The sequence below is a fragment of the Ascidiella aspersa genome, chromosome 4 (assembly GCF_963924565.1).
Source record: "Ascidiella aspersa chromosome 4, kaAscAspe10.2, whole genome shotgun sequence".
NCBI classification, from domain to species: Eukaryota; Metazoa; Chordata; class Ascidiacea; order Phlebobranchia; family Ascidiidae; genus Ascidiella; species Ascidiella aspersa.
The window spans coordinates 24277729-24296481 of NC_139450.1; the positions used below are offsets into that span (position 1 = coordinate 24277729).

The 18753-nt window shown below is 38.9% G+C and overlaps 50 non-coding genes and 50 pseudogenes across 50 annotated transcripts; all 100 read right to left on the reverse strand.

The window, feature by feature from the left end:
- Nucleotides 1-33: 33 nt before the first annotated feature.
- Nucleotides 34-152, reverse strand: LOC146153382 (5S ribosomal RNA; annotated as a pseudogene).
- Nucleotides 153-226: 74 nt separating this feature from the next.
- LOC146153383 (5S ribosomal RNA) lies at nucleotides 227-345 on the reverse strand (annotated as a pseudogene).
- Nucleotides 346-409: 64 nt separating this feature from the next.
- On the reverse strand, nucleotides 410-528 carry LOC146153384 (5S ribosomal RNA). Its single transcript, XR_014495459.1, has one exon. It is a non-coding gene; the product is annotated as a 5S ribosomal RNA (ribosomal RNA).
- Nucleotides 529-592: 64 nt separating this feature from the next.
- On the reverse strand, nucleotides 593-711 carry LOC146153385 (5S ribosomal RNA). The gene has a single exon (XR_014496257.1). It is a non-coding gene; the product is annotated as a 5S ribosomal RNA (ribosomal RNA).
- Nucleotides 712-776: 65 nt separating this feature from the next.
- On the reverse strand, nucleotides 777-895 carry LOC146153386 (5S ribosomal RNA; annotated as a pseudogene).
- A 65-nt stretch (nucleotides 896-960) lies between these two features.
- Nucleotides 961-1079, reverse strand: LOC146153387 (5S ribosomal RNA). Its single transcript, XR_014494899.1, has one exon. It is a non-coding gene; the product is annotated as a 5S ribosomal RNA (ribosomal RNA).
- A 64-nt stretch (nucleotides 1080-1143) lies between these two features.
- LOC146153388 (5S ribosomal RNA) lies at nucleotides 1144-1262 on the reverse strand (annotated as a pseudogene).
- Nucleotides 1263-1336: 74 nt separating this feature from the next.
- On the reverse strand, nucleotides 1337-1455 carry LOC146153389 (5S ribosomal RNA; annotated as a pseudogene).
- Nucleotides 1456-1519: 64 nt separating this feature from the next.
- On the reverse strand, nucleotides 1520-1638 carry LOC146153390 (5S ribosomal RNA; annotated as a pseudogene).
- Nucleotides 1639-1702: 64 nt separating this feature from the next.
- On the reverse strand, nucleotides 1703-1821 carry LOC146153391 (5S ribosomal RNA). Its single transcript, XR_014494900.1, has one exon. It is a non-coding gene; the product is annotated as a 5S ribosomal RNA (ribosomal RNA).
- A 74-nt stretch (nucleotides 1822-1895) lies between these two features.
- LOC146153392 (5S ribosomal RNA) lies at nucleotides 1896-2014 on the reverse strand (annotated as a pseudogene).
- A 73-nt stretch (nucleotides 2015-2087) lies between these two features.
- LOC146153393 (5S ribosomal RNA) lies at nucleotides 2088-2206 on the reverse strand (annotated as a pseudogene).
- A 74-nt stretch (nucleotides 2207-2280) lies between these two features.
- On the reverse strand, nucleotides 2281-2399 carry LOC146153394 (5S ribosomal RNA; annotated as a pseudogene).
- Nucleotides 2400-2473: 74 nt separating this feature from the next.
- On the reverse strand, nucleotides 2474-2592 carry LOC146153395 (5S ribosomal RNA). Its single transcript, XR_014496579.1, has one exon. It is a non-coding gene; the product is annotated as a 5S ribosomal RNA (ribosomal RNA).
- Nucleotides 2593-2656: 64 nt separating this feature from the next.
- LOC146153396 (5S ribosomal RNA) lies at nucleotides 2657-2775 on the reverse strand. The gene has a single exon (XR_014495558.1). It is a non-coding gene; the product is annotated as a 5S ribosomal RNA (ribosomal RNA).
- A 64-nt stretch (nucleotides 2776-2839) lies between these two features.
- On the reverse strand, nucleotides 2840-2958 carry LOC146153397 (5S ribosomal RNA). The gene has a single exon (XR_014494902.1). It is a non-coding gene; the product is annotated as a 5S ribosomal RNA (ribosomal RNA).
- Nucleotides 2959-3022: 64 nt separating this feature from the next.
- LOC146153398 (5S ribosomal RNA) lies at nucleotides 3023-3141 on the reverse strand. Its single transcript, XR_014498443.1, has one exon. It is a non-coding gene; the product is annotated as a 5S ribosomal RNA (ribosomal RNA).
- Nucleotides 3142-3205: 64 nt separating this feature from the next.
- LOC146153399 (5S ribosomal RNA) lies at nucleotides 3206-3324 on the reverse strand. The gene has a single exon (XR_014497169.1). It is a non-coding gene; the product is annotated as a 5S ribosomal RNA (ribosomal RNA).
- A 74-nt stretch (nucleotides 3325-3398) lies between these two features.
- Nucleotides 3399-3517, reverse strand: LOC146153400 (5S ribosomal RNA; annotated as a pseudogene).
- Nucleotides 3518-3582: 65 nt separating this feature from the next.
- On the reverse strand, nucleotides 3583-3701 carry LOC146153401 (5S ribosomal RNA; annotated as a pseudogene).
- Nucleotides 3702-3766: 65 nt separating this feature from the next.
- LOC146153402 (5S ribosomal RNA) lies at nucleotides 3767-3885 on the reverse strand. The gene has a single exon (XR_014494903.1). It is a non-coding gene; the product is annotated as a 5S ribosomal RNA (ribosomal RNA).
- A 64-nt stretch (nucleotides 3886-3949) lies between these two features.
- LOC146153403 (5S ribosomal RNA) lies at nucleotides 3950-4068 on the reverse strand (annotated as a pseudogene).
- A 74-nt stretch (nucleotides 4069-4142) lies between these two features.
- Nucleotides 4143-4261, reverse strand: LOC146153404 (5S ribosomal RNA; annotated as a pseudogene).
- A 64-nt stretch (nucleotides 4262-4325) lies between these two features.
- Nucleotides 4326-4444, reverse strand: LOC146153405 (5S ribosomal RNA; annotated as a pseudogene).
- Nucleotides 4445-4508: 64 nt separating this feature from the next.
- On the reverse strand, nucleotides 4509-4627 carry LOC146153406 (5S ribosomal RNA; annotated as a pseudogene).
- A 73-nt stretch (nucleotides 4628-4700) lies between these two features.
- Nucleotides 4701-4819, reverse strand: LOC146153407 (5S ribosomal RNA; annotated as a pseudogene).
- Nucleotides 4820-4884: 65 nt separating this feature from the next.
- LOC146153408 (5S ribosomal RNA) lies at nucleotides 4885-5003 on the reverse strand (annotated as a pseudogene).
- A 64-nt stretch (nucleotides 5004-5067) lies between these two features.
- On the reverse strand, nucleotides 5068-5186 carry LOC146153409 (5S ribosomal RNA). Its single transcript, XR_014497439.1, has one exon. It is a non-coding gene; the product is annotated as a 5S ribosomal RNA (ribosomal RNA).
- Nucleotides 5187-5259: 73 nt separating this feature from the next.
- On the reverse strand, nucleotides 5260-5378 carry LOC146153410 (5S ribosomal RNA; annotated as a pseudogene).
- Nucleotides 5379-5452: 74 nt separating this feature from the next.
- Nucleotides 5453-5571, reverse strand: LOC146153411 (5S ribosomal RNA). The gene has a single exon (XR_014498137.1). It is a non-coding gene; the product is annotated as a 5S ribosomal RNA (ribosomal RNA).
- A 64-nt stretch (nucleotides 5572-5635) lies between these two features.
- LOC146153412 (5S ribosomal RNA) lies at nucleotides 5636-5754 on the reverse strand. The gene has a single exon (XR_014498249.1). It is a non-coding gene; the product is annotated as a 5S ribosomal RNA (ribosomal RNA).
- A 65-nt stretch (nucleotides 5755-5819) lies between these two features.
- On the reverse strand, nucleotides 5820-5938 carry LOC146153413 (5S ribosomal RNA). Its single transcript, XR_014497236.1, has one exon. It is a non-coding gene; the product is annotated as a 5S ribosomal RNA (ribosomal RNA).
- Nucleotides 5939-6002: 64 nt separating this feature from the next.
- Nucleotides 6003-6121, reverse strand: LOC146153414 (5S ribosomal RNA). The gene has a single exon (XR_014495762.1). It is a non-coding gene; the product is annotated as a 5S ribosomal RNA (ribosomal RNA).
- A 64-nt stretch (nucleotides 6122-6185) lies between these two features.
- On the reverse strand, nucleotides 6186-6304 carry LOC146153415 (5S ribosomal RNA). Its single transcript, XR_014496847.1, has one exon. It is a non-coding gene; the product is annotated as a 5S ribosomal RNA (ribosomal RNA).
- Nucleotides 6305-6368: 64 nt separating this feature from the next.
- Nucleotides 6369-6487, reverse strand: LOC146153416 (5S ribosomal RNA). The gene has a single exon (XR_014498250.1). It is a non-coding gene; the product is annotated as a 5S ribosomal RNA (ribosomal RNA).
- A 65-nt stretch (nucleotides 6488-6552) lies between these two features.
- On the reverse strand, nucleotides 6553-6671 carry LOC146153417 (5S ribosomal RNA). Its single transcript, XR_014496523.1, has one exon. It is a non-coding gene; the product is annotated as a 5S ribosomal RNA (ribosomal RNA).
- Nucleotides 6672-6735: 64 nt separating this feature from the next.
- On the reverse strand, nucleotides 6736-6854 carry LOC146153418 (5S ribosomal RNA; annotated as a pseudogene).
- A 74-nt stretch (nucleotides 6855-6928) lies between these two features.
- Nucleotides 6929-7047, reverse strand: LOC146153419 (5S ribosomal RNA; annotated as a pseudogene).
- Nucleotides 7048-7112: 65 nt separating this feature from the next.
- Nucleotides 7113-7221, reverse strand: LOC146153420 (5S ribosomal RNA; annotated as a pseudogene).
- A 63-nt stretch (nucleotides 7222-7284) lies between these two features.
- Nucleotides 7285-7403, reverse strand: LOC146153421 (5S ribosomal RNA). Its single transcript, XR_014496045.1, has one exon. It is a non-coding gene; the product is annotated as a 5S ribosomal RNA (ribosomal RNA).
- Nucleotides 7404-7571: 168 nt separating this feature from the next.
- LOC146153422 (5S ribosomal RNA) lies at nucleotides 7572-7690 on the reverse strand. The gene has a single exon (XR_014497663.1). It is a non-coding gene; the product is annotated as a 5S ribosomal RNA (ribosomal RNA).
- Nucleotides 7691-7754: 64 nt separating this feature from the next.
- On the reverse strand, nucleotides 7755-7873 carry LOC146153423 (5S ribosomal RNA; annotated as a pseudogene).
- A 63-nt stretch (nucleotides 7874-7936) lies between these two features.
- LOC146153424 (5S ribosomal RNA) lies at nucleotides 7937-8055 on the reverse strand. Its single transcript, XR_014498469.1, has one exon. It is a non-coding gene; the product is annotated as a 5S ribosomal RNA (ribosomal RNA).
- A 73-nt stretch (nucleotides 8056-8128) lies between these two features.
- Nucleotides 8129-8247, reverse strand: LOC146153425 (5S ribosomal RNA). The gene has a single exon (XR_014497870.1). It is a non-coding gene; the product is annotated as a 5S ribosomal RNA (ribosomal RNA).
- Nucleotides 8248-8311: 64 nt separating this feature from the next.
- On the reverse strand, nucleotides 8312-8430 carry LOC146153426 (5S ribosomal RNA). The gene has a single exon (XR_014498252.1). It is a non-coding gene; the product is annotated as a 5S ribosomal RNA (ribosomal RNA).
- Nucleotides 8431-8495: 65 nt separating this feature from the next.
- LOC146153427 (5S ribosomal RNA) lies at nucleotides 8496-8614 on the reverse strand. Its single transcript, XR_014494904.1, has one exon. It is a non-coding gene; the product is annotated as a 5S ribosomal RNA (ribosomal RNA).
- A 64-nt stretch (nucleotides 8615-8678) lies between these two features.
- LOC146153428 (5S ribosomal RNA) lies at nucleotides 8679-8797 on the reverse strand. The gene has a single exon (XR_014494905.1). It is a non-coding gene; the product is annotated as a 5S ribosomal RNA (ribosomal RNA).
- Nucleotides 8798-8871: 74 nt separating this feature from the next.
- LOC146153429 (5S ribosomal RNA) lies at nucleotides 8872-8990 on the reverse strand (annotated as a pseudogene).
- A 64-nt stretch (nucleotides 8991-9054) lies between these two features.
- On the reverse strand, nucleotides 9055-9173 carry LOC146153430 (5S ribosomal RNA; annotated as a pseudogene).
- Nucleotides 9174-9237: 64 nt separating this feature from the next.
- On the reverse strand, nucleotides 9238-9356 carry LOC146153431 (5S ribosomal RNA; annotated as a pseudogene).
- Nucleotides 9357-9421: 65 nt separating this feature from the next.
- Nucleotides 9422-9540, reverse strand: LOC146153432 (5S ribosomal RNA). The gene has a single exon (XR_014498253.1). It is a non-coding gene; the product is annotated as a 5S ribosomal RNA (ribosomal RNA).
- Nucleotides 9541-9605: 65 nt separating this feature from the next.
- On the reverse strand, nucleotides 9606-9724 carry LOC146153433 (5S ribosomal RNA; annotated as a pseudogene).
- Nucleotides 9725-9788: 64 nt separating this feature from the next.
- Nucleotides 9789-9907, reverse strand: LOC146153434 (5S ribosomal RNA). The gene has a single exon (XR_014494906.1). It is a non-coding gene; the product is annotated as a 5S ribosomal RNA (ribosomal RNA).
- A 74-nt stretch (nucleotides 9908-9981) lies between these two features.
- On the reverse strand, nucleotides 9982-10100 carry LOC146153435 (5S ribosomal RNA; annotated as a pseudogene).
- A 64-nt stretch (nucleotides 10101-10164) lies between these two features.
- On the reverse strand, nucleotides 10165-10283 carry LOC146153436 (5S ribosomal RNA). Its single transcript, XR_014494908.1, has one exon. It is a non-coding gene; the product is annotated as a 5S ribosomal RNA (ribosomal RNA).
- Nucleotides 10284-10347: 64 nt separating this feature from the next.
- On the reverse strand, nucleotides 10348-10466 carry LOC146153437 (5S ribosomal RNA; annotated as a pseudogene).
- Nucleotides 10467-10531: 65 nt separating this feature from the next.
- LOC146153438 (5S ribosomal RNA) lies at nucleotides 10532-10650 on the reverse strand (annotated as a pseudogene).
- Nucleotides 10651-10715: 65 nt separating this feature from the next.
- LOC146153439 (5S ribosomal RNA) lies at nucleotides 10716-10834 on the reverse strand. The gene has a single exon (XR_014495829.1). It is a non-coding gene; the product is annotated as a 5S ribosomal RNA (ribosomal RNA).
- Nucleotides 10835-10898: 64 nt separating this feature from the next.
- LOC146153440 (5S ribosomal RNA) lies at nucleotides 10899-11017 on the reverse strand. Its single transcript, XR_014496775.1, has one exon. It is a non-coding gene; the product is annotated as a 5S ribosomal RNA (ribosomal RNA).
- A 74-nt stretch (nucleotides 11018-11091) lies between these two features.
- Nucleotides 11092-11210, reverse strand: LOC146153441 (5S ribosomal RNA; annotated as a pseudogene).
- A 65-nt stretch (nucleotides 11211-11275) lies between these two features.
- On the reverse strand, nucleotides 11276-11394 carry LOC146153442 (5S ribosomal RNA; annotated as a pseudogene).
- Nucleotides 11395-11457: 63 nt separating this feature from the next.
- LOC146153443 (5S ribosomal RNA) lies at nucleotides 11458-11576 on the reverse strand. Its single transcript, XR_014497521.1, has one exon. It is a non-coding gene; the product is annotated as a 5S ribosomal RNA (ribosomal RNA).
- A 73-nt stretch (nucleotides 11577-11649) lies between these two features.
- LOC146153444 (5S ribosomal RNA) lies at nucleotides 11650-11768 on the reverse strand (annotated as a pseudogene).
- Nucleotides 11769-11842: 74 nt separating this feature from the next.
- LOC146153445 (5S ribosomal RNA) lies at nucleotides 11843-11961 on the reverse strand (annotated as a pseudogene).
- Nucleotides 11962-12025: 64 nt separating this feature from the next.
- On the reverse strand, nucleotides 12026-12144 carry LOC146153446 (5S ribosomal RNA). The gene has a single exon (XR_014495917.1). It is a non-coding gene; the product is annotated as a 5S ribosomal RNA (ribosomal RNA).
- Nucleotides 12145-12209: 65 nt separating this feature from the next.
- On the reverse strand, nucleotides 12210-12328 carry LOC146153447 (5S ribosomal RNA). The gene has a single exon (XR_014496399.1). It is a non-coding gene; the product is annotated as a 5S ribosomal RNA (ribosomal RNA).
- A 65-nt stretch (nucleotides 12329-12393) lies between these two features.
- Nucleotides 12394-12512, reverse strand: LOC146153448 (5S ribosomal RNA; annotated as a pseudogene).
- A 65-nt stretch (nucleotides 12513-12577) lies between these two features.
- LOC146153449 (5S ribosomal RNA) lies at nucleotides 12578-12696 on the reverse strand. The gene has a single exon (XR_014498402.1). It is a non-coding gene; the product is annotated as a 5S ribosomal RNA (ribosomal RNA).
- Nucleotides 12697-12760: 64 nt separating this feature from the next.
- Nucleotides 12761-12879, reverse strand: LOC146153450 (5S ribosomal RNA). The gene has a single exon (XR_014497195.1). It is a non-coding gene; the product is annotated as a 5S ribosomal RNA (ribosomal RNA).
- A 74-nt stretch (nucleotides 12880-12953) lies between these two features.
- Nucleotides 12954-13072, reverse strand: LOC146153451 (5S ribosomal RNA; annotated as a pseudogene).
- Nucleotides 13073-13136: 64 nt separating this feature from the next.
- Nucleotides 13137-13255, reverse strand: LOC146153452 (5S ribosomal RNA). Its single transcript, XR_014495671.1, has one exon. It is a non-coding gene; the product is annotated as a 5S ribosomal RNA (ribosomal RNA).
- Nucleotides 13256-13319: 64 nt separating this feature from the next.
- On the reverse strand, nucleotides 13320-13438 carry LOC146153453 (5S ribosomal RNA; annotated as a pseudogene).
- A 65-nt stretch (nucleotides 13439-13503) lies between these two features.
- Nucleotides 13504-13622, reverse strand: LOC146153454 (5S ribosomal RNA; annotated as a pseudogene).
- A 65-nt stretch (nucleotides 13623-13687) lies between these two features.
- LOC146153455 (5S ribosomal RNA) lies at nucleotides 13688-13806 on the reverse strand. The gene has a single exon (XR_014494909.1). It is a non-coding gene; the product is annotated as a 5S ribosomal RNA (ribosomal RNA).
- Nucleotides 13807-13870: 64 nt separating this feature from the next.
- On the reverse strand, nucleotides 13871-13989 carry LOC146153456 (5S ribosomal RNA). Its single transcript, XR_014496776.1, has one exon. It is a non-coding gene; the product is annotated as a 5S ribosomal RNA (ribosomal RNA).
- Nucleotides 13990-14063: 74 nt separating this feature from the next.
- LOC146153457 (5S ribosomal RNA) lies at nucleotides 14064-14192 on the reverse strand (annotated as a pseudogene).
- A 65-nt stretch (nucleotides 14193-14257) lies between these two features.
- LOC146153458 (5S ribosomal RNA) lies at nucleotides 14258-14376 on the reverse strand. The gene has a single exon (XR_014496714.1). It is a non-coding gene; the product is annotated as a 5S ribosomal RNA (ribosomal RNA).
- Nucleotides 14377-14439: 63 nt separating this feature from the next.
- Nucleotides 14440-14558, reverse strand: LOC146153459 (5S ribosomal RNA). Its single transcript, XR_014497603.1, has one exon. It is a non-coding gene; the product is annotated as a 5S ribosomal RNA (ribosomal RNA).
- Nucleotides 14559-14726: 168 nt separating this feature from the next.
- LOC146153460 (5S ribosomal RNA) lies at nucleotides 14727-14844 on the reverse strand. Its single transcript, XR_014498176.1, has one exon. It is a non-coding gene; the product is annotated as a 5S ribosomal RNA (ribosomal RNA).
- Nucleotides 14845-14908: 64 nt separating this feature from the next.
- Nucleotides 14909-15027, reverse strand: LOC146153461 (5S ribosomal RNA; annotated as a pseudogene).
- Nucleotides 15028-15090: 63 nt separating this feature from the next.
- On the reverse strand, nucleotides 15091-15209 carry LOC146153462 (5S ribosomal RNA; annotated as a pseudogene).
- A 73-nt stretch (nucleotides 15210-15282) lies between these two features.
- Nucleotides 15283-15401, reverse strand: LOC146153463 (5S ribosomal RNA). The gene has a single exon (XR_014497710.1). It is a non-coding gene; the product is annotated as a 5S ribosomal RNA (ribosomal RNA).
- Nucleotides 15402-15465: 64 nt separating this feature from the next.
- On the reverse strand, nucleotides 15466-15584 carry LOC146153464 (5S ribosomal RNA; annotated as a pseudogene).
- Nucleotides 15585-15649: 65 nt separating this feature from the next.
- LOC146153465 (5S ribosomal RNA) lies at nucleotides 15650-15768 on the reverse strand (annotated as a pseudogene).
- A 64-nt stretch (nucleotides 15769-15832) lies between these two features.
- LOC146153466 (5S ribosomal RNA) lies at nucleotides 15833-15951 on the reverse strand. Its single transcript, XR_014494910.1, has one exon. It is a non-coding gene; the product is annotated as a 5S ribosomal RNA (ribosomal RNA).
- A 64-nt stretch (nucleotides 15952-16015) lies between these two features.
- Nucleotides 16016-16134, reverse strand: LOC146153467 (5S ribosomal RNA; annotated as a pseudogene).
- A 65-nt stretch (nucleotides 16135-16199) lies between these two features.
- LOC146153468 (5S ribosomal RNA) lies at nucleotides 16200-16318 on the reverse strand (annotated as a pseudogene).
- Nucleotides 16319-16383: 65 nt separating this feature from the next.
- LOC146153469 (5S ribosomal RNA) lies at nucleotides 16384-16502 on the reverse strand. Its single transcript, XR_014495822.1, has one exon. It is a non-coding gene; the product is annotated as a 5S ribosomal RNA (ribosomal RNA).
- A 64-nt stretch (nucleotides 16503-16566) lies between these two features.
- On the reverse strand, nucleotides 16567-16685 carry LOC146153470 (5S ribosomal RNA). The gene has a single exon (XR_014494911.1). It is a non-coding gene; the product is annotated as a 5S ribosomal RNA (ribosomal RNA).
- Nucleotides 16686-16759: 74 nt separating this feature from the next.
- Nucleotides 16760-16878, reverse strand: LOC146153471 (5S ribosomal RNA; annotated as a pseudogene).
- A 64-nt stretch (nucleotides 16879-16942) lies between these two features.
- On the reverse strand, nucleotides 16943-17061 carry LOC146153472 (5S ribosomal RNA; annotated as a pseudogene).
- A 64-nt stretch (nucleotides 17062-17125) lies between these two features.
- LOC146153473 (5S ribosomal RNA) lies at nucleotides 17126-17244 on the reverse strand (annotated as a pseudogene).
- Nucleotides 17245-17309: 65 nt separating this feature from the next.
- LOC146153474 (5S ribosomal RNA) lies at nucleotides 17310-17428 on the reverse strand. The gene has a single exon (XR_014498254.1). It is a non-coding gene; the product is annotated as a 5S ribosomal RNA (ribosomal RNA).
- Nucleotides 17429-17493: 65 nt separating this feature from the next.
- Nucleotides 17494-17612, reverse strand: LOC146153475 (5S ribosomal RNA). The gene has a single exon (XR_014497465.1). It is a non-coding gene; the product is annotated as a 5S ribosomal RNA (ribosomal RNA).
- Nucleotides 17613-17676: 64 nt separating this feature from the next.
- On the reverse strand, nucleotides 17677-17795 carry LOC146153476 (5S ribosomal RNA). The gene has a single exon (XR_014497278.1). It is a non-coding gene; the product is annotated as a 5S ribosomal RNA (ribosomal RNA).
- A 74-nt stretch (nucleotides 17796-17869) lies between these two features.
- On the reverse strand, nucleotides 17870-17988 carry LOC146153477 (5S ribosomal RNA; annotated as a pseudogene).
- A 64-nt stretch (nucleotides 17989-18052) lies between these two features.
- Nucleotides 18053-18171, reverse strand: LOC146153478 (5S ribosomal RNA; annotated as a pseudogene).
- Nucleotides 18172-18235: 64 nt separating this feature from the next.
- Nucleotides 18236-18354, reverse strand: LOC146153479 (5S ribosomal RNA; annotated as a pseudogene).
- A 65-nt stretch (nucleotides 18355-18419) lies between these two features.
- On the reverse strand, nucleotides 18420-18538 carry LOC146153480 (5S ribosomal RNA). Its single transcript, XR_014497466.1, has one exon. It is a non-coding gene; the product is annotated as a 5S ribosomal RNA (ribosomal RNA).
- Nucleotides 18539-18602: 64 nt separating this feature from the next.
- On the reverse strand, nucleotides 18603-18721 carry LOC146153481 (5S ribosomal RNA). The gene has a single exon (XR_014494912.1). It is a non-coding gene; the product is annotated as a 5S ribosomal RNA (ribosomal RNA).
- Between the last annotated feature and the right edge of the window lie 32 nt (nucleotides 18722-18753).

Sequence of the window (18753 nt, forward strand, 5' to 3'; positions counted from 1 at the left end):
TTAACATTTAAATATATTTTATAAATCATATTTTGCCTATGACATTTGGAATTCCTATGCGGTCACCCATCCAAGTACTAACCAATCCCGACGTTGCTTAACTTCCGAGATCGGACGATATCGGGTGCATTCAACCTGGTATGGTCGTAGCCAGTATTGGTCAACATTTTTTGGTCTAAAATCTTCAAAAATGCTAACATTTAAATATATTTTATAAATCATATTTTGCCTATGACAATTGGAATTCCTATGCGGTCACCCATCCAAGTACTAACCAATCCCGACGTTGCTTAACTTCCGAGATCGGACGAGATGGGGTGCATTGAACCTGGTATGGTCGTAGACAGTATTTCTCAACATTTTACGTCTAATCTATTTAAAAAAGTAAAAACTTAAATGAATCATATTTTGCCTACGACAATTGGTATTCCTAGGCGGTCACCCATCCAAGTACTAACCAATCCCGACGTTGCTTAACTTCCGAGATCGGACGAGATCGGGTGTATTCAACCTGGTATGGTCGTAGACAGTACTGGTCAACATTTATGGTCTAATCTATTTAAAAATGTAAAAACTTAAATAAATCATATTGTGCCTACGACAATTGGTATTCCTAGGCGGTCACCCATCCAAGTACTAACCAATCCCGACGTTGCTTAACTTCCGAGATCGGACGAGATCGGGTGCATTCAACCTGGTATGGTCGTAGCCAGTATTGGTCAACATTTTTTGGTCTAATCTATTTAAAAATGTAAAAACTTAAATAAATCATATTTTGCCTACGACAATTGGTATTCCTAGGCGGTCACCCATCCAAGTACTAACCAATCCCGATGTTGCTTAACTTCCGAGATCGGACGAGATCGGGTGCATTCAATCTGGTATGTTCGTAGCCAGTATTGGCCAACATTTTTTGGTCTAATCTATTTAAAAATGTAAAAACTTAAATAAATCATATTTTGCCTACGACAATTGGTATTCCTAGGCGGTCACCCATCCAAGTACTAACCAATCCCGACGTTGCTTAACTTCCGAGATCGGACGAGATCGGGTGCATTCAACCTGGTATGGTCGTAGACAGTATTCGTCAACATTTATGGTCTAATCTTTTTAAAAATGTAAAAACTTAAATAAATGATATTATGCCTACGACAATTGGTATTCCTAGGCGGTCACCCATCCAATGACTAACCAATCCCGACGTTGCTTAACTTCCGAGATCGGACGAGATCGGGTGCATTCAACCTGGTATGGTCGTAGACAGTATTGGTCAACATTTTTTGGTCTAAAATCTTTAAAAATGTTAACATTTAAATATATTTTAAAAATCATATTTTGCCTATGACAATTGGTATTGCTAGGCGGTCACCCATCCAAGTACTAACCAATCCCGACGTTGCTTAACTTCCGTGATCGGACGAGATCGGGTGCATTCAACCTGGTATGGTCATAAGCAGTATTTCTCAAAATTTTACGTCTAATCTATTTAAAAAAGTAAAAACTTAAATAAATCATAATTTGCCTACGACAATTGGTATTCCTAGGCGGTCACCCATCCAAGTACTAACCAATCCCGACGTTGCTTAACTTCCGAGATCGGACGAAATCGGGTGCATTCAACCTGGTATGGTTGTAGACAGTATTCGACAACATTTATGGTCTAATCTGTTTAAAAATGTAAAAACTTAAATAAATGATATTATGCCTACGACAATTGGTATTCCTAGGCGGTCACCCATCCAAGTACTAACCAATCCCGACGTTGCTTAACTTCCGAGATCGGACGAGATCGGGTGCATTCAACCTGGTATGGTCGTAGACAGTATTGGTCAACATTTTATGGTCTAAAATCTTTAAAAATGTTAACATTTAAATATATTTTAAAAATCATATTTTGCCTATGACAATTGGTATTCCTAGGCGGTCACCCATCCAAGTACTAACCAATCCCAACGTTGCTTAACTTCCGAGATCGGACGAGATCGGGTGCATTGAACCTGGTATGGTCGTAGACAGTGTTGGTAAACATTTTTTGGTCTAAAATCTTTAAAATGCTAACATTTAAATATATTTTAAAAATAATAATTTTCCTATGACAATTGGTATTCCTAGGCGGTCACCCATCCAAGTAGCAACCAATCCCGATGTTGCTTAACTTCCGAGATCGGACGAGATCGGGTGCATTCAACCTGGTTTGGTCGTAGACAGTATTGGTCAACATTTTTTGGTCTAAAATCTTTAAAAATGTTAACATTTAAATATATTTTAAAAATCATATTTTGCCTATGACAATTGGTATTGCTAGGCGGTCACCCATCCAAGTACTAACCAATCCCGACGTTGCTTAACTTCCGAGATCGGACGAGATCGGGTGCATTCAACCTGGTATGGTCGTATACAGTATTGGTCAACATTTTTTGGTCTAAAATCTTCAAAAATGTTAACATTTAAATATATTTTATAAATCATATTTTGCCTATGACAATTGGAATTCCTATGCGGTCACCCATCCAAGTACTAACCAATCCCGACGTTGCTTAACTTCCGAGATCGGACGAGATCGGGTGCATTCAACCTGGTATGGTCATAAGCAGTATTTCTCAACATTTTACGTCTAATCTATTTAAAAATGTAAAAACTTAAATAAATCATATTTTGCCTACGACAATTGGTATTCCTAGGCGGTCACCCATCAAAGTACTAACCAATCCCGACGTTGCTTAACTTCCGAGATCGGACGAGATCGGGTGCATTCAACCTGGTATGGTCGTAAGCAGTATTTCTCAACATTTTACGTCTAATCTATTTAAAAAAGTAAAAACTTAAATAAATCATATTTTGCCTACGACAATTGGTATTCCTAGGCGGTCACCCATCCAAGTACTAACCAATCCCGACGTTGCTTAACTTCCGAGATCGGACGAGATCGGGTGCATTCAACCTGGTATGGTCGTAGACAGTATTGGTCAACATTTATGGTCTAATCTATTTAAAAATGTAAAAACTTAAACAAATCATATTGTGCCTACGACAATTGGTATTCCTAGGCGGTCACCCATCCAAGTACTAAGCAATCCCGACGTTGCTTAACTTCCAAGATCGGACGAGATCGGGTGCATTCAACCTGGTATGGTCGTAGACAGTATTGGTCAACATTTATGTTCTAATCTATTTAAAAATGTAAAAACTTAAATAAATGATATTATGCCTACGAAAATTGGTATTCCTAGGCGGTCACCCATCCAAGTACTAACCAATCCCGACGTTGCTTAACTTCCGAGATCGGACGAGATCGGGTGCATTCAACCTGGTATGGTCGTAGACAGTATTGGTCAACATTTTTTGGTCTAAAATCTTTGAAAATGTTAACATTTAAATATATTTTAAAAATCATATTTTGCCTATGACAATTGGTATTGCTAGGCGGTCACCCATCCAAGTACTAACCAATACCGACGTTGCTTAACTTCCGAGATCGGACGAGATCGGGTGCATTCAATCTGGTATGTTCGTAGCCAGTATTGGTCAACATTTTTTGGTCTAATCTATTTAAAAATGTAAAAACTTAAATAAATCATAATTTGCCTACGAAAATTGGTATTCCTAGGCGGTCACCCATCCAAGTACTAACCAATCCCGACGTTGCTTAACTTCCGAGATCGGACGAGATCGGGTGCATTCAATCTGGTATGTTCGTAGCCAGTATTGGTCAACATTTTTTGGTCTAATCTATTTAAAAATGTAAAAACTTAAATAAATCATATTTTGCCTACGACAATTGGTATTCCTAGGCGGTCACCCATCCAAGTACTAACCAATCCCGACGTTGCTTAACTTCCGAGATCGGACGAGATCGGGTGCATTCAACCTGGTATGGTCGTAGACAGTATTCGTCAACATTTATGGTCTAATCTTTTTAAAAATGTAAAAACTTAAATAAATGATATTATGCCTACGACAATTGGTATTCCTAGGCGGTCACCCATCCAATGACTAACCAATCCCGACGTTGCTTAACTTCCGAGATCGGACGAGATCGGGTGCATTCAACCTGGTTTGGTCGTAGACAGTATTGGTCAACATTTTTTGGTCTAAAATCTTTAAAAATGTTAACATTTAAATATATTTTAAAAATCATATTTTGCCTATGACAATTGGTATTGCTAGGCGGTCACCCATCCAAGTACTAACCATTCCCGACGTTGCTTAACTTCCGTGATCGGACGAGATCGGGTGCATTCAACCTCGTATGGTCATCAGCAGTATTTCTCAAAATTTTACGTCTAATCTATTTAAAAAAGTAAAAACTTAAATAAATCATAATTTGCCTACGAAAATTGGTATTCCTAGGCGGTCACCCATCCAAGTACTAACCAATCCCGACGTTGCCTAACTTCCGAGATCGGACGAGATCGGGTGCATTCAACCTGGTATGGTTGTAGACAGTATTCGACAACATTTATGGTCTAATCTGTTTAAAAATGTAAAAACTTAAATAAATGATATTATGCCTACGACAATTGGTATTCCTAGGCGGTCACCCATCCAATGACTAACCAATCCCGACGTTGCTTAACTTCCGAGATCGGACGAGATCGGGTGCATTGAACCTGGTATGGTCGTAGACAGTGTTGGTAAACATTTTTTGGTCTAAAATCTTTAAAATGCTAACATTTAAATATATTTTAAAAATAATAATTTGCCTATGACAATTGGTATTGCTAGGCGGTCACCCATCCAAGTACTAACCAATCCCGACGTTGCTTAACTTCCGAGATCGGACGAAATCGGGTGCATTCAACCTGGTATGGTCGTAGCCAGTATTGGTCAACATTTTTTGGTCTAATCTATTTAAAAATGTAAAAACTTAAATAAATCATATTTTGCCTACGACAATTGGTATTGCTAGGCGGTCACCCATCCAAGTACTAACCAATCCCGACGTTGCTTAACTTCCGAGATCGGACGAGATCGGGTGCATTCAACCTGGTATGGTCGTAGCCAGTATTGGTCAACATTTTTTGGTCTAATCTATTTAAAAATGTAAAACTTAAATAAATCATATTGTGCCTACGACAATTGGTATTCCTAGGCGGTCACCCATCCTAGTACTAACCAATCCCAACGTTGCTTAACTTCCGAGATCGGACGAGATCGGGTGCATTGAACCTGGTATGGTCGTAGACAGTGTTGGTAAACATTTTTTGGTCTAAAATCTTTAAAATGCTAACATTTAAATATATTTTAAAAGTAATAATTTGCCTATGACAATTGGTATTGCTAGGCGGTCACCCATCCAAGTACTAACCAATCCCGACGTTGCTTAACTTCCGAGATCGGACGAGATCGGGTGCATTCAACCTGGTATGGTCGTAGACAGTATTGGTCAACATTTTTTGGTCTAAAATCTTCAAAAATGTTAACATTTAAATATATTTTATAAATCATATTTTGCCTATGACATTTGGAATTCCTATGCGGTCACCCATCCAAGTACTAACCAATCCCGACGTTGCTTAACTTCCGAGATCGGACGAGATCGGGTGCATTCAACCTGGTATGGTCATAAGCAGTATTTCTCAACATTTTACGTCTAATCTATTTAAAAATGTAAAAACTTAAATAAATCATATTTTGCCTACGACAATTGGTATTCCTAGGCGGTCACCCATCCAAGTACTAACCAATCCCGACGTTGCTTAACTTCCGAGATCGGACGAGATCGGGTGCATTCAACCTGGTATGTTCGTAGCCAGTTTTGGTCAACATTTTTTGGTCTAATCTATTTAAAAATGTAAAAACTTAAATAAATCATATTTTGCCTACGACATTTGGTATTCCTAGGCGGTCACCCATCCAAGTACTAACCAATCCCGACGTTGCTTAACTTCCGAGATCGGACGAGATCGGGTGCATTCAACCTGGTATGGTCATAAGCAGTATTTCTCAACATTTTACGTCTAATCTATTTAAAAATGTAAAAACTTAAATAAATCATATTTTGCCTACGACAATTGGTATTCCTAGGCGGTCACCCAACAAAGTACTAACCAATCCCGACGTTGCTTAACTTCCGAGATCGGACGAGATCGGGTGCATTCAACCTGGTATGGTCGTAAGCAGTATTTCTCAACATTTTACGTCTAATCTATTTAAAAAAGTAAAAACTTAAATAAATCATATTTTGCCTACGACAATTGGTATTTCTAGGCGGTCACCCATCCAAGTACTAACCAATCCCGACGTTGCTTAACTTCCGAGATCGGACGAGATCGGGTGCATTCAACCTGGTATGGTCGTAGACAGTATTGGTCAACATTTATGGTCTAATCTATTTAAAAATGTAAAAACTTAAACAAATCATATTGTGCCTACGACAATTGGTATTCCTAGGCGGTCACCCATCCAAGTACTAACCAATCCCGACGTTGCTTAACTTCCGAGATCGGACGAGATCGGGTGCATTCAACCTGGTATGTTCGTAGCCAGTTTTGGTCAACATTTTTTGGTCTAATCTATTTAAAAATGTAAAAACTTAAATAAAACATATTTTGCCTACGACATTTGGTATTCCTAGGCGGTCACCCATCCAAGTACTAACCAATCCCGACGTTGCTTAACTTCCGAGATCGGACGAGATCGGGTGCATTCAACCTGGTATGGTCGTAGACAGTATTGGTCAACATTTATGTTCTAATCTATTTAAAAATGTAAAAACTTAAATAAATGATATTATGCCTACGGCCATTGGTATTCCTAGGCGGTCACCCATCCAAGTACTAACCAATCCCGACGTTGCTTAACTTCCGAGATCGGACGAGATCTGGTGCATTCAACCTGGTATGGTCGTAGACAGTATTGGTCAACATTTTTTGGTCTCAAATCTTTGAAAATGTTAACATTTAAATATATTTTAAAAATCATATTTTGCCTATGACAATTGGTATTGCTAGGCGGTCACCCATCCAAGTACTAACCAATCCCGACGTTGCTTAACTTCCGAGATCGGACGAGATCGGGTGCATTCAACCTGGTATGGTCGTAGCCAGTATTGGTCAACATTTTTTGGTCTAATCTATTTAAAAATGTAAAAACTTAAATAAATCATATTTTGCCTACGACAATTGGTATTCCTAGGCGGTCACCCATCCAAGTACTAACCAATCCCGACGTTGCTTAACTTCCGAGATCGGATGCATTCAACCTGGTATGGTCGTAAGCAGTATTTCTCAACATTTTATGTCTATTCTATTTTAAAAATAAAAACTTAAATAAATCATATTTTGCCTACGACAATTGGTATTCCTAGGCGGTCACCCATCCAAGTACTAACCAATCCCGACGTTGCTTAACTTCCGAGATCGGAGGAGATCGGGTGCATTCAACCTGGTATGGTCGTAGACAGTATTGGTCAACATTTATGGTCTAATCAATTTAAAAATGTAAAAACTTAAATAAATCATATTGTGCCTACGACAATTGGTATTCCTAGGTATGGTCGTAGCCAGTATTGGTCAACATTTTTTGGTCTAATCTATTTAAAAATGTAAAAACTTAAATAAATCTTATTTTGCCTACGACAATTGGTATTGCTAGGCGGTCACCCATCCAAGTACTAACCAATCCCGACGTTGCTTAACTTCCGAGATCGGACGAGATCGGGTGCATTCAACCTGGTATGGTCGTAGACAGCAATCGTCAACATTTATGGTCTAATCTATTTAAAAATGTAAAAACTTAAATAAATCATATTGTGCCTACGACAATTGGTATTCCTAAGCGGTCACCCATCCAAGTACTAACCAATCCCGACGTTGCTTAACTTCCGTGATCGGACGAGATCGTGTGCATTCAACCTGGTATGGTCGTGGACAGTATTGGTCAACATTTATGGTCTAATCTATTTAAAAATGTAAAACTTAAATAAATCATATTGTGCCTACGACAATTGGTATTCCTAGGCGGTCACCCATCCAAGTACTCACCAATCCCAACGTTGCTTAACTTCCGAGATCGGACGAGATCGGGTGCATTGAACCTGGTATGGTCGTAGACAGTGTTGGTAAACATTTTTTGGTCTAAAATCTTTAAAATGCTAACATTTAAATATATTTTAAAAATAATATTTTGCCTATGACAATTGGAATTCCTATGCGGTCACCCATCCAAGTACTAACCAATCCCGACGTTGCTTAACTTCCGAGATCGGACGAGATCGGGTGCATTCAACCTGGTATGGTCGTAAGCAGTATTTCTCAACATTTTACGTCTAATCTATTTAAAAAAGTAAAAACTTAAATAAATCATATTTTGCCTACGACAATTGGTATTCCTAGGCGGTCACCCATCCAAGTACTAACCAATCCCGACGTTGCTTAACTTCCGAGATCGGACGAGATCGGGTGCATTCAACCTGGTATGTTCGTAGCCAGTATTGGTCAACATTTTTTGGTCTAATCTATTTAAAAATGTAAAAACTTAAATAAATCATATTTTGCCTACGACAATTGGTATTCCTAGGCGGTCACCCATCCAAGTACTAACCAATCCCGACGTTGCTTAACTTCCGAGATCGGACGAGATCGGGTGCATTCAACCTGGTATGGTCGTAGACAGTATTGGTCAACATTTATGGTCTAATCTATTTAAAAATGTAAAAACTTAAATAAATGTTATTATGCCTACGACAATTGGTATTCCTAGGCGGTCACCCATCCAAGTACTAACCAATCCCGACGTTGCTTAACTTCCGAGATCGGACGAGATCGGGTGCATTCAACCTGGTATGGTCGTAGACAGTATTGGTCAACATTTTTTGGTCTAAAATCTTTAAAAATGTTAACATTTAAATATATTTTAAAAATCATATTTTGCCTATGAAAATTGGTATTGCTAGGCGGTCACCCATCCAAGTACTAACCAATCCCGACGTTACTTAACTTCCGAGATCGGACGAGATCGGGTGCATTCAACCTGGTATGGTCGTAAGCAGTATTTCTCAACATTTTACGTCTAATCTATTTAAAAAAGTAAAAACTTAAATAAATCATATTTTGCCTACGACAATTGGTATTCCTAGGCGGTCACCCATCCAAGTACTAACAAATCCCGACGTTGCTTAACTTCCGAGATCGGACGAGATCGGGTGCTTTCAACCTGGTATGGTCGTGGAGAGTATTGGTCAACATTTATGGTCTAATCTATTTAAAAATGTAAAAACTTAAACAAATCATATTGTGCCTACGACAATTGGTATTCCTAGGCGGTCACCCATCCAAGTACTAACCAATCCCGACGTTGCTTAACTTCCGAGATCGGACGAGATGGGGTGCATTCAACCTGGTATGGTCGTATGCAGTATTGGTCAACATTTTTAGGTCTAATCTATTTAAAAATGTAAAAACTTAAATAAATCATATTTTGCCTACGACAATTGGTATTCCTAGGCGGTCACCCATCCAAGTACTAACCAATCCCGACGTTGCTTAACTTCCGAGATCGGACGAGATCGGGTGCATTCAACCTGGTATGTTCGTAGCCAGTATTGGTCAACATTTTTTGGTCTTATCTATTTAAAAATGTAAAAACTTAAATAAATTATATTTTGCCTACGACAATTGGTATTCCTAGGCGGTTACCCATCCAAGTACTAACCAATCCCGACGTTGCTTAACTTCCGAGATCGGACGAGAACGGGTGTATTCAACCTGGTATGGTCGTACACAGTATTGGTCAACATTTATGGTCTAATCTATTTAAAAATGTAAAAACTTAAATAAATGATATTATGCCTACGACAATTGGTATTCCTAGGCGGTCACCCATCCAAGTACTAACCAATCCCGACGTTGCTTAACTTCCGAGATCGGACGAGATCGGGTGCATTCAACCTGGTATGGTCGTAGACAGTATTGGTCAACATTTTTTGGTCTAAAATCTTTAAAAATGTTAACCTTTAAATATATTTTAAAATTCATATTTTGCCTATGACAATTGGTATTGCTAGGCGGTCACCCATCCAAGTACTAACCAATCCCGACGTTACTTAACTTCCGAGATCGGACGAGATCGGGTGCATTCAACCTGGTATGGTCGTAAGCAGTATTTCTCAACATTTTACGTATAATCTATTTAAAAAAGTAAAAACTTAAATAAATCATATTTTGCCTACGACAATTGGTATTCCTAGGCGGTCACCCATCCAAGTACTAACCAATCCCGACGTTGCTTAACTTCCGAGATCGGACGAGATCGGGTGCATTCAACCTGGTATGGTCGTAGACAGTATTGGTCAACATTTATGGTCTAATCTATTTAAAAATGTAAAAACTTAAACAAATCATATTGTGCCTACGACAATTGGTATTCCTAGGCGGTCACCCATCCAAGTACTAACCAATCCCGACGTTACTTAACTTCCGAGATCGGACGAGATGGGGTGCATTCAACCTGGTATGGTCGTAGCCAGTATTGGTCAACATTTTTAGGTCTAATCTATTTAAAAATGTAAAAACTTAAATAAATCATATTTTGCCTACGACAATTGGTATTCCTAGGCGGTCACCCATCCAAGTACTAACCAATCCCGACGTTGCTTAACTTCCGAGATCGGACGATATCGGGTGCATTCAACCTGGTATGTTCGTAGCCAGTATTGGTCAACATTTTTTGGTCTAATCTATTTAAAAATGTAAAAACTTAACTAAATCATATTTTGCCTACGACAATTGGTATTCCTAGGCGGTCACCCATCCAAGTACTAACCAATCCCGACGTTGCTTAACTTCCGAGATCGGACGAGATCGGGTGCATTCAACCTGGTATGGTCGTAAACAGTATTGGTCAACATTTATGGTCTAATCTATTTAAAAATGTAAAAACTTAAATAAATGATATTATGCCTACGACAATTGGTATTCCTAGGCGGTCACCCATCCAAGTACTAACCAATCCCGACGTTGCTTAACTTCCGAGATCGGACGAGATCGGGTGCATTCAACCTGGTATGGTCGTAGAGAGTATTGGTCAACATTTTTTGGTCTAAAATCTTTGAAAATGTTAACATTTAAATATATTTTAAAAATCATATTTTGCCTATGACAATTGGTATTGCTAGGCGGTCACCCATCCAAGTACTAACCAATCCCGACGTTGCTTAACTTCCGAGATCGGACGAGATCGGGTGCATTCAACCTGGTATGGTCGTAGCCAGTATTGGTCAACATTTTTTGGTCTAATCTATTTAAAAATGTAAAAACTTAAATAAATCATATTTTGCCTACGACAATTGGTATTCCTAGGCGGTCACCCATCCAAGTACTAACCAATCCCGACGTTGCTTAACTTCCGAGATCGGACGAGATCGTGTGCATTCAACCTGGTATGGTCGTGGACAGTATTGGTCAACATTTATGGTCTAATCTATTTAAAAATGTAAAACTTAAATAAATCATATTGTGCCTACGACAATTGGTATTCCTAGGCGGTCACCCATCCAAGTACTAACCAATCCCAACGTTGCTTAACTTCCGAGATCGGACGAGATCGGGTGCATTGAACCTGGTATGGTCGTAGACAGTGTTGGTAAACATTTTTAGGTCTAAAATCTTTAAAATGCTAACATTTAAATATATTTTAAAAATAATATTTTGCCTATGACAATTGGTATTCCTAGGCGGTCACCCATCCAAGTTGCAACCAATCCCGATGTTGCTTAACTTCCGAGATCGGACGAGATCGTGTGCATTCAACCTGGTTTGGTCGTAGACAGTATTGGTCAACATTTTTTGGTCTAAAATCTTCAAAAATGTTAACATTTAAATATATTTTATAAATCATATTTTGCCTATGACAATTGGAATTCCTATGCGGTCACCCATCCAAGTACTAATCAATCCCGACGTTGCTTAACTTCCGAGAACGGACGAGATCGGGTGCATTCAACCTGGTATGGTCGTAAGCACTATTTCTCAACATTTTACGTCTAATCTATTTAAAAAAGTAAAAACTTAAATAAATCATATTTTGCCTACGACAATTGGTATTCCTAGGCGGTCACCCATCCAAGTACTAACCAATCCCGACGTTGCTTAACTTCCGAGATCGGACGAGATCGGGTGCATTCAACCTGGTATGGTCGTATGCAGTATTGGTCAACATTTTTAGGTCTAATCTATTTAAAAATGTAAAAACTTAAATAAATCATATTTTGCCTACGACAATTGGTATTCCTAGGCGGTTACCCATCCAAGTACTAACCAATCCCGACGTTGCTTAACTTCCGAGATCGGACGAGATCGGGTGTATTCAACCTGGTATGGTCGTATGCAGTATTGGTCAACATTTTTAGGTCTAATCTATTTAAAAATGTAAAAACTTAAATAAATGATATTATGCCTACGACAATTGGTATTCCTAGGCGGTCACCCATCCAAGTACTAACCAATCCCGACGTTGCTTAACTTCCGAGATCGGACGAGATGGGGTGCATTCAACCTGGTATGGTCGTATGCAGTATTGGTCAACATTTTTAGGTCTAATCTATTTAAAAATGTAAAAACTTAAATAAATCATATTTTGCCTACGACAATTGGTATTCCTAGGCGGTTACCCATCCAAGTACTAACCAATCCCGACGTTGCTTAACTTCCGAGATCGGACGAGATCGGGTGTATTCAACCTGGTATGGTCTTAGACAGTATTGGTCAACATTTATGGTCTAATCTATTTAAAAATGTAAAAACTTAAATAAATGATATTATGCCTACGACAATTGGTATTCCTAGGCGGTCACCCATCCAAGTACTAACCAATGCCGACGTTGCTTAACTTCCGAGATCGGACGAGATCGGGTGCATTCAACCTGGTATGGTCGTAGACAGTATTGGTCAACATTTTTTGGTCTAAAATCTTTAAAAATGTAAACATTTAAATATATTTTAAAAATCATATTTTGCCTATGACAATTGGTATTGCTAGGCGGTCACCCATCCAAGTACTAACCAATCCCGACGTTACTTAACTTCCGAGATCGGACGAGATCGGGTGCATTCAACCTGGTATGGTCGTAAGCAGTATTTCTCAACATTTTACGTCTAATCTATTTAAAAAAGTAAAAACTTAAATAAATCATATTTTGCCTACGACAATTGGTATTCCTAGGCGGTCACCCATCCAAGTACTAACCAATCCCGACGTTGCTTAACTTCCGAGATCGGACGAGATCGGGTGCATTCAACCTGGTATGGTCATAGACAGTATTGGTCAACATTTATGGTCTAATCTATTTAAAAATGTAAAAACTTAAACAAATCATATTGTGCCTACGACAATTGGTATTCCTAGGCGGTCACCCATCCAAGTACTAACCAATCCCGACGTTGCTTAACTTCCGAGATCGGACGAGATGGGGTGCATTCAACCTGGTATGGTCGTAGCCAGTATTGGTCAACATTTTTAGGTCTAATCTATTTAAAAATGTAAAAACTTAAATAAATCATATTTTGCCTACGACAATTGGTATTCCTAGGCGGTCACCCATCCAAGTACTAACCAATCCCGACGTTGCTTAACTTCCGAGATCGGACGATATCGGGTGCATTCAACCTGGTATGTTCGTAGCCAGTATTGGTCAACATTTTTTGGTCTAATCTATTTAAAAATGTAAAAACTTAAATAAATCATATTTTGCCTACGACAATTGGTATTCCTAGGCGGTCACCCATCCAAGTACTAACCAATCCCGACGTTGCTTAACTTCCGAGATCGGACGAGATCGGGTGCATTCAACCTGGTATGGTCGTAGACAGTATTGGTCAACATTTATGGTCTAATCTATTTAAAAATGTAAAAACTTAAATAAATGATATTATGCCTACGACAATTGGTATTCCTAGGCGGTCACCCATCCAAGTACTAACCAATCCCGACGTTGCTTAACTTCCGAGATCGGACGAGATCGGGTGCATTCAACCTGGTATGGTCGTAGAGAGTATTGGTCAACATTTTTTGGTCTAAAATATTTGAAAATGTTAACATTTAAATATATTTTAAAAATCATATTTTGCCTATGACAATTGGTATTGCTAGGCGGTCACCCATCCAAGTACTAACCAATCCCGACGTTGCTTAACTTCCGAGATCGGACGAGATCGGACGAGATCATGTGCATTCAACCTGGTATGGTCGTAGCCAGTATTGGTCAACATTTTTTGGTCTAATCTATTTAAAAATGTAAAAACCTTAATAAATCATATTTTGCCTACGACAATTGGTATTCCTAGGCGGTCACCCATCCAAGTACTAACCAATCCCGACGTTGCTTAACTTCCGAGATCGGACGAGATCGGATGCATTCAACCTGGTATGGTCGTAAGCAGTATTTCTCAACATTTTATGTCTATTCTAATTTAAAAATAAAAACTTAAATAAATCATATTTTTCCTACGACAATTGGTATTCCTAGGCGGTCACCCATCCAAGTACTAACCAATCCCGACGTTGCTTAACTTCCGAGATCGGAGGAGATCGGGTGCATTCAACCTGGTATGGTCGTAGACAGTATTGGTCAACATTTATGGTCTAATCAATTTAAAAATGTAAAAACTTAAATAAATCATATTGTGCCTACGACAATTGGTATTCCTAGGTATGGTCGTAGCCAGTATTGGTCAACATTTTTTGGTCTAATCTATTTAAAAATGTAAAAACTTAAATAAATCTTATTTTGCCTACGACAATTGGTATTCCTAGGCGGTCACCCATCCAAGTACTAACAATCCCGACGTTGCTTAACTTCCGAGATCGGACGAGATCGGGTGCATTCAACCTGGTATGGTCGTAGACAGTAATCGTCAACATTTATGGTCTAATCTATTTAAAAATGTAAAAACTTAAATAAATCATATTGTGCCTACGACAATTGGTATTCCTAGGCGGTCATCCATCCAAGTACTAACCAATCCCGACGTTGCTTAACTTCCGTGATCGGACGAGATCGTGTGCATTCAACCTGGTATGATCGTGGACAGTATTGGTCAACATTTATGGTCTAATCTATTTAAAAATGTAAAACTTAAATAAATCATATTGTGCCTACGACAATTGGTATTCCTAGGCGGTCACCCATCCAAGTACTCACCAATCCGAACGTTGCTTAACTTCCGAGATCGGACGAGATCGGGTGCATTGAACCTGGTATGGTCGTAGACATTGTTGGTAAACATTTTTTGGTCTAAAATCTTTAAAATGCTAACATTTAAATATATTTTAAAAATAATATTTTGCCTATGACAATTGGAATTCCTATGCGGTCACCCATCCAAGTACTAACCAATCCCGACGTTGCTTAACTTCCGAGATCGGACGAGATCGGGTGCATTCAACCTGGTATGGTCGTAGACAGTATTGGTCAACATTTATGGTCTAATCTATTTAAAAATGTAAAAACTTAATCAAATCATATTGTGCCTACGACAATTGGTATTCCTAGGCGGTCACCCATCTAAGTACTAACCAATCCCGACGTTGCTTAACTTCCGAGATCGGACGAGATGGGGTGCATTCAACCTGGTATGGTCGTATGCAGTATTGGACAACATTTTTAGGTCTAATCTATTTAAAAATGTAAAAACTTAAATAAATCATATTTTGCCTATGACAATTGGTATTCCTAGGCGGTCACCCATCCAAGTACTAACCAATCCCGACGTTGCTTAACTTACGAGATCGGACGAGATCGGGTGCATTCAACCTGGTATGGTCGTAAGCAGTATTTCTCAACATTTTACGTCTAATCTATTTAAAAAAGTAAAAACTTAAATAAATCATATTTTGCCTACGACAATTGGTATTCCTAGGCGGTCACCCATCCAAGTACTAACCAATCCCGACGTTGCTTAACTTCCGAGATCGGACGAGATCGGGTGCATTCAACCTGGTATGGTCGTAGACAGTATTGGTCAACATTTATGGTCTAATCTATTTAAAAATGTAAAAACTTAAACAAATCATATTGTGCCTACGACAATTGGTATTCCTAGGCGGTCACCCATCTAAGTACTAACCAATCCCGACGTTGCTTAACTTCCGAGATCGGACGAGATGGGGTGCATTCAACCTGGTATGGTCGTATGCAGTATTGGACAACATTTTTAGGTCTAATCTATTTAAAAATGTAAAAACTTAAATAAATCATATTTTGCCTATGACAATTGGTATTCCTAGGCGGTCACCCATCCAAGTACTAACCAATCCCGACGTTGCTTAACTTCCGAGATCGGACGAGATCGGGTGCATTCAACCTGGTATGTTCGTAGCCAGTATTGGTCAACATTTTTTGGTCTAATCTATTTAAAAATGTAAAAACTTAAATAAATCATATTTTACCTACGACAATTGGTATTCCTAGGCGGTCACCCATCCAAGTACTAACCAATCCCGACGTTGCTTAACTTCCGAGATCGGACGAGATCGGGTGCATTCAACCTGGTATGGTCGTAGACAGTATTGGTCAACATTTATGGTCTAATCTATTTAAAAATGTAAAAACTTAAATAAATGTTATTATGCCTACGACAATTGGTATTCCTAGGCGGTCACCCATCCAAGTACTAACCAATCCCGACGTTGCTTAACTTCCGAGATCGGACGAGATCGGGTGCATTCAACCTGGTATGGTCGTAGACAGTATTGGTCAACATTTTTTGGTCTAAAATCTTTAAAAATGTTAACATTTAAATATATTTTAAAAATCATATTTTGCCTATGAAAATTGGTATTGCTAGGCGGTCACCCATCCAAGTACTAACCAATCCCGACGTTACTTAACTTCCGAGATCGGACGAGATCGGGTGCATTCAACCTGGTATGGTCGTAAGCAGTATTTCTCAACATTTTACGTCTAATCGATTTAAAAAAGTAAAAACTTAAATAAATCATATTTTGACTACGACAATTGGTATTCCTAGGCGGTCACCCATCCAAGTACTAACAAATCCCGACGTTGCTTAACTTCCGAGATCGGACGAGATCGGGTGCATTCAACCTGGTATGGTCGTGGACAGTATTGGTCAACATTTATGGTCTAATCTATTTAAAAATGTAAAAACTTAAACAAATCATATTGTGCCTACGACAATTGGTATTCCTAGGCGGTCACCCATCCAAGTACTAACCAATCCCGACGTTGCTTAACTTCCGAGATCGGACGAGATGGGGTGCATTCAACCTGGTATGGTCGTATGCAGTATTGGTCAACATTTTTAGGTCTAATCTATTTAAAAATGTAAAAACTTAAATAAATCATATTTTGCCTACGACAATTGGTATTCCTAGGCGGTCACCCATCCAAGTACTAACCAATCCCGACGTTGCTTAACTTCCGAGATCGGACGAGATCGGGTGCATTCAACCTGGTATGTTCGTAGCCAGTATTGGTCAACATTTTTTGGTCTTATCTATTTAAAAATGTAAAAACTTAAATAAATTATATTTTGCCTACGACAATTGGTATTCCTAGGCGGTTACCCATCCAAGTACTAACCAATCCCGACGTTGCTTAACTTCCGAGATCGGACGAGAACGGGTGTATTCAACCTGGTATGGTCGTAGACAGTATTGGTCAACATTTATGGTCTAATCTATTTAAAAATGTAAAAACTTAAATAAATGATATTATGCCTACGACAATTGGTATTCCTAGGCGGTCACCCATCCAAGTACTAACCAATCCCGACGTTGCTCAACTTCCGAGATCGGACGAGATCGGGTGCATTCAACCTGGTATGGTCGTAGACAGTATTGGTCAACATTTTTTGGTCTAAAATCTTTAAAAATGTTAACATTTAAATATATTTTAAAAATCATATTTTGCCTATGAAAATTGGTATTGCTAGGCGGTCACCCATCCAAGTACTAACCAATCCCGACGTTACTTAACTTCCGAGACCGGACGAGATCGGGTGCATTCAACCTGGTATGGTCGTAAGCAGTATTTCTCAACATTTTACGTCTAATCTATTTAAAAAAGTAAAAACTTAAATAAATCATATTTTGACTACGACAATTGGTATTCCTAGGCGGTCACCCATCCAAGTACTAACAAATCCCGACGTTGCTTAACTTCCGAGATCGGACGAGATCGGGTGCATTCAACCTGGTATGGTCGTGGACAGTATTGGTCAACATTTATGGTCTAATCTATTTAAAAATGTAAAAACTTAAACAAATCATATTGTGCCTACGACAATTGGTATTCCTAGGCGGTCACCCATCCAAGTACTAACCAATCCCGACGTTGCTTAACTTCCGAGATCGGACGAGATGGGGTGCATTCAACCTGGTATGGTCGTATGCAGTATTGGTCAACATTTTTAGGTCTAATCTATTTAAAAATGTAAAAACTTAAATAAATCATATTTTGCCTACGACAATTGGTATTCCTAGGCGGTTACCCATCCAAGTACTAACCAATCCCGACGTTGCTTAACTTCCGAGATCGGACGAGAACGGGTGTATTCAACCTGGTATGGTCGTAGACAGTATTGGTCAACATTTATGGTCTAATCTATTTAAAAATGTAAAAACTTAAATAAATGATATTATGCCTACGACAATTGGTATTCCTAGGCGGTCACCCATCCAAGTACTAACCAATCCCGACGTTGCTTAACTTCCGAGATCGGACGAGATCGGGTGCATTCAACCTGGTATGGTCGTAGACAGTATTGGTCAACATTTTTTGGTCTAAAATCT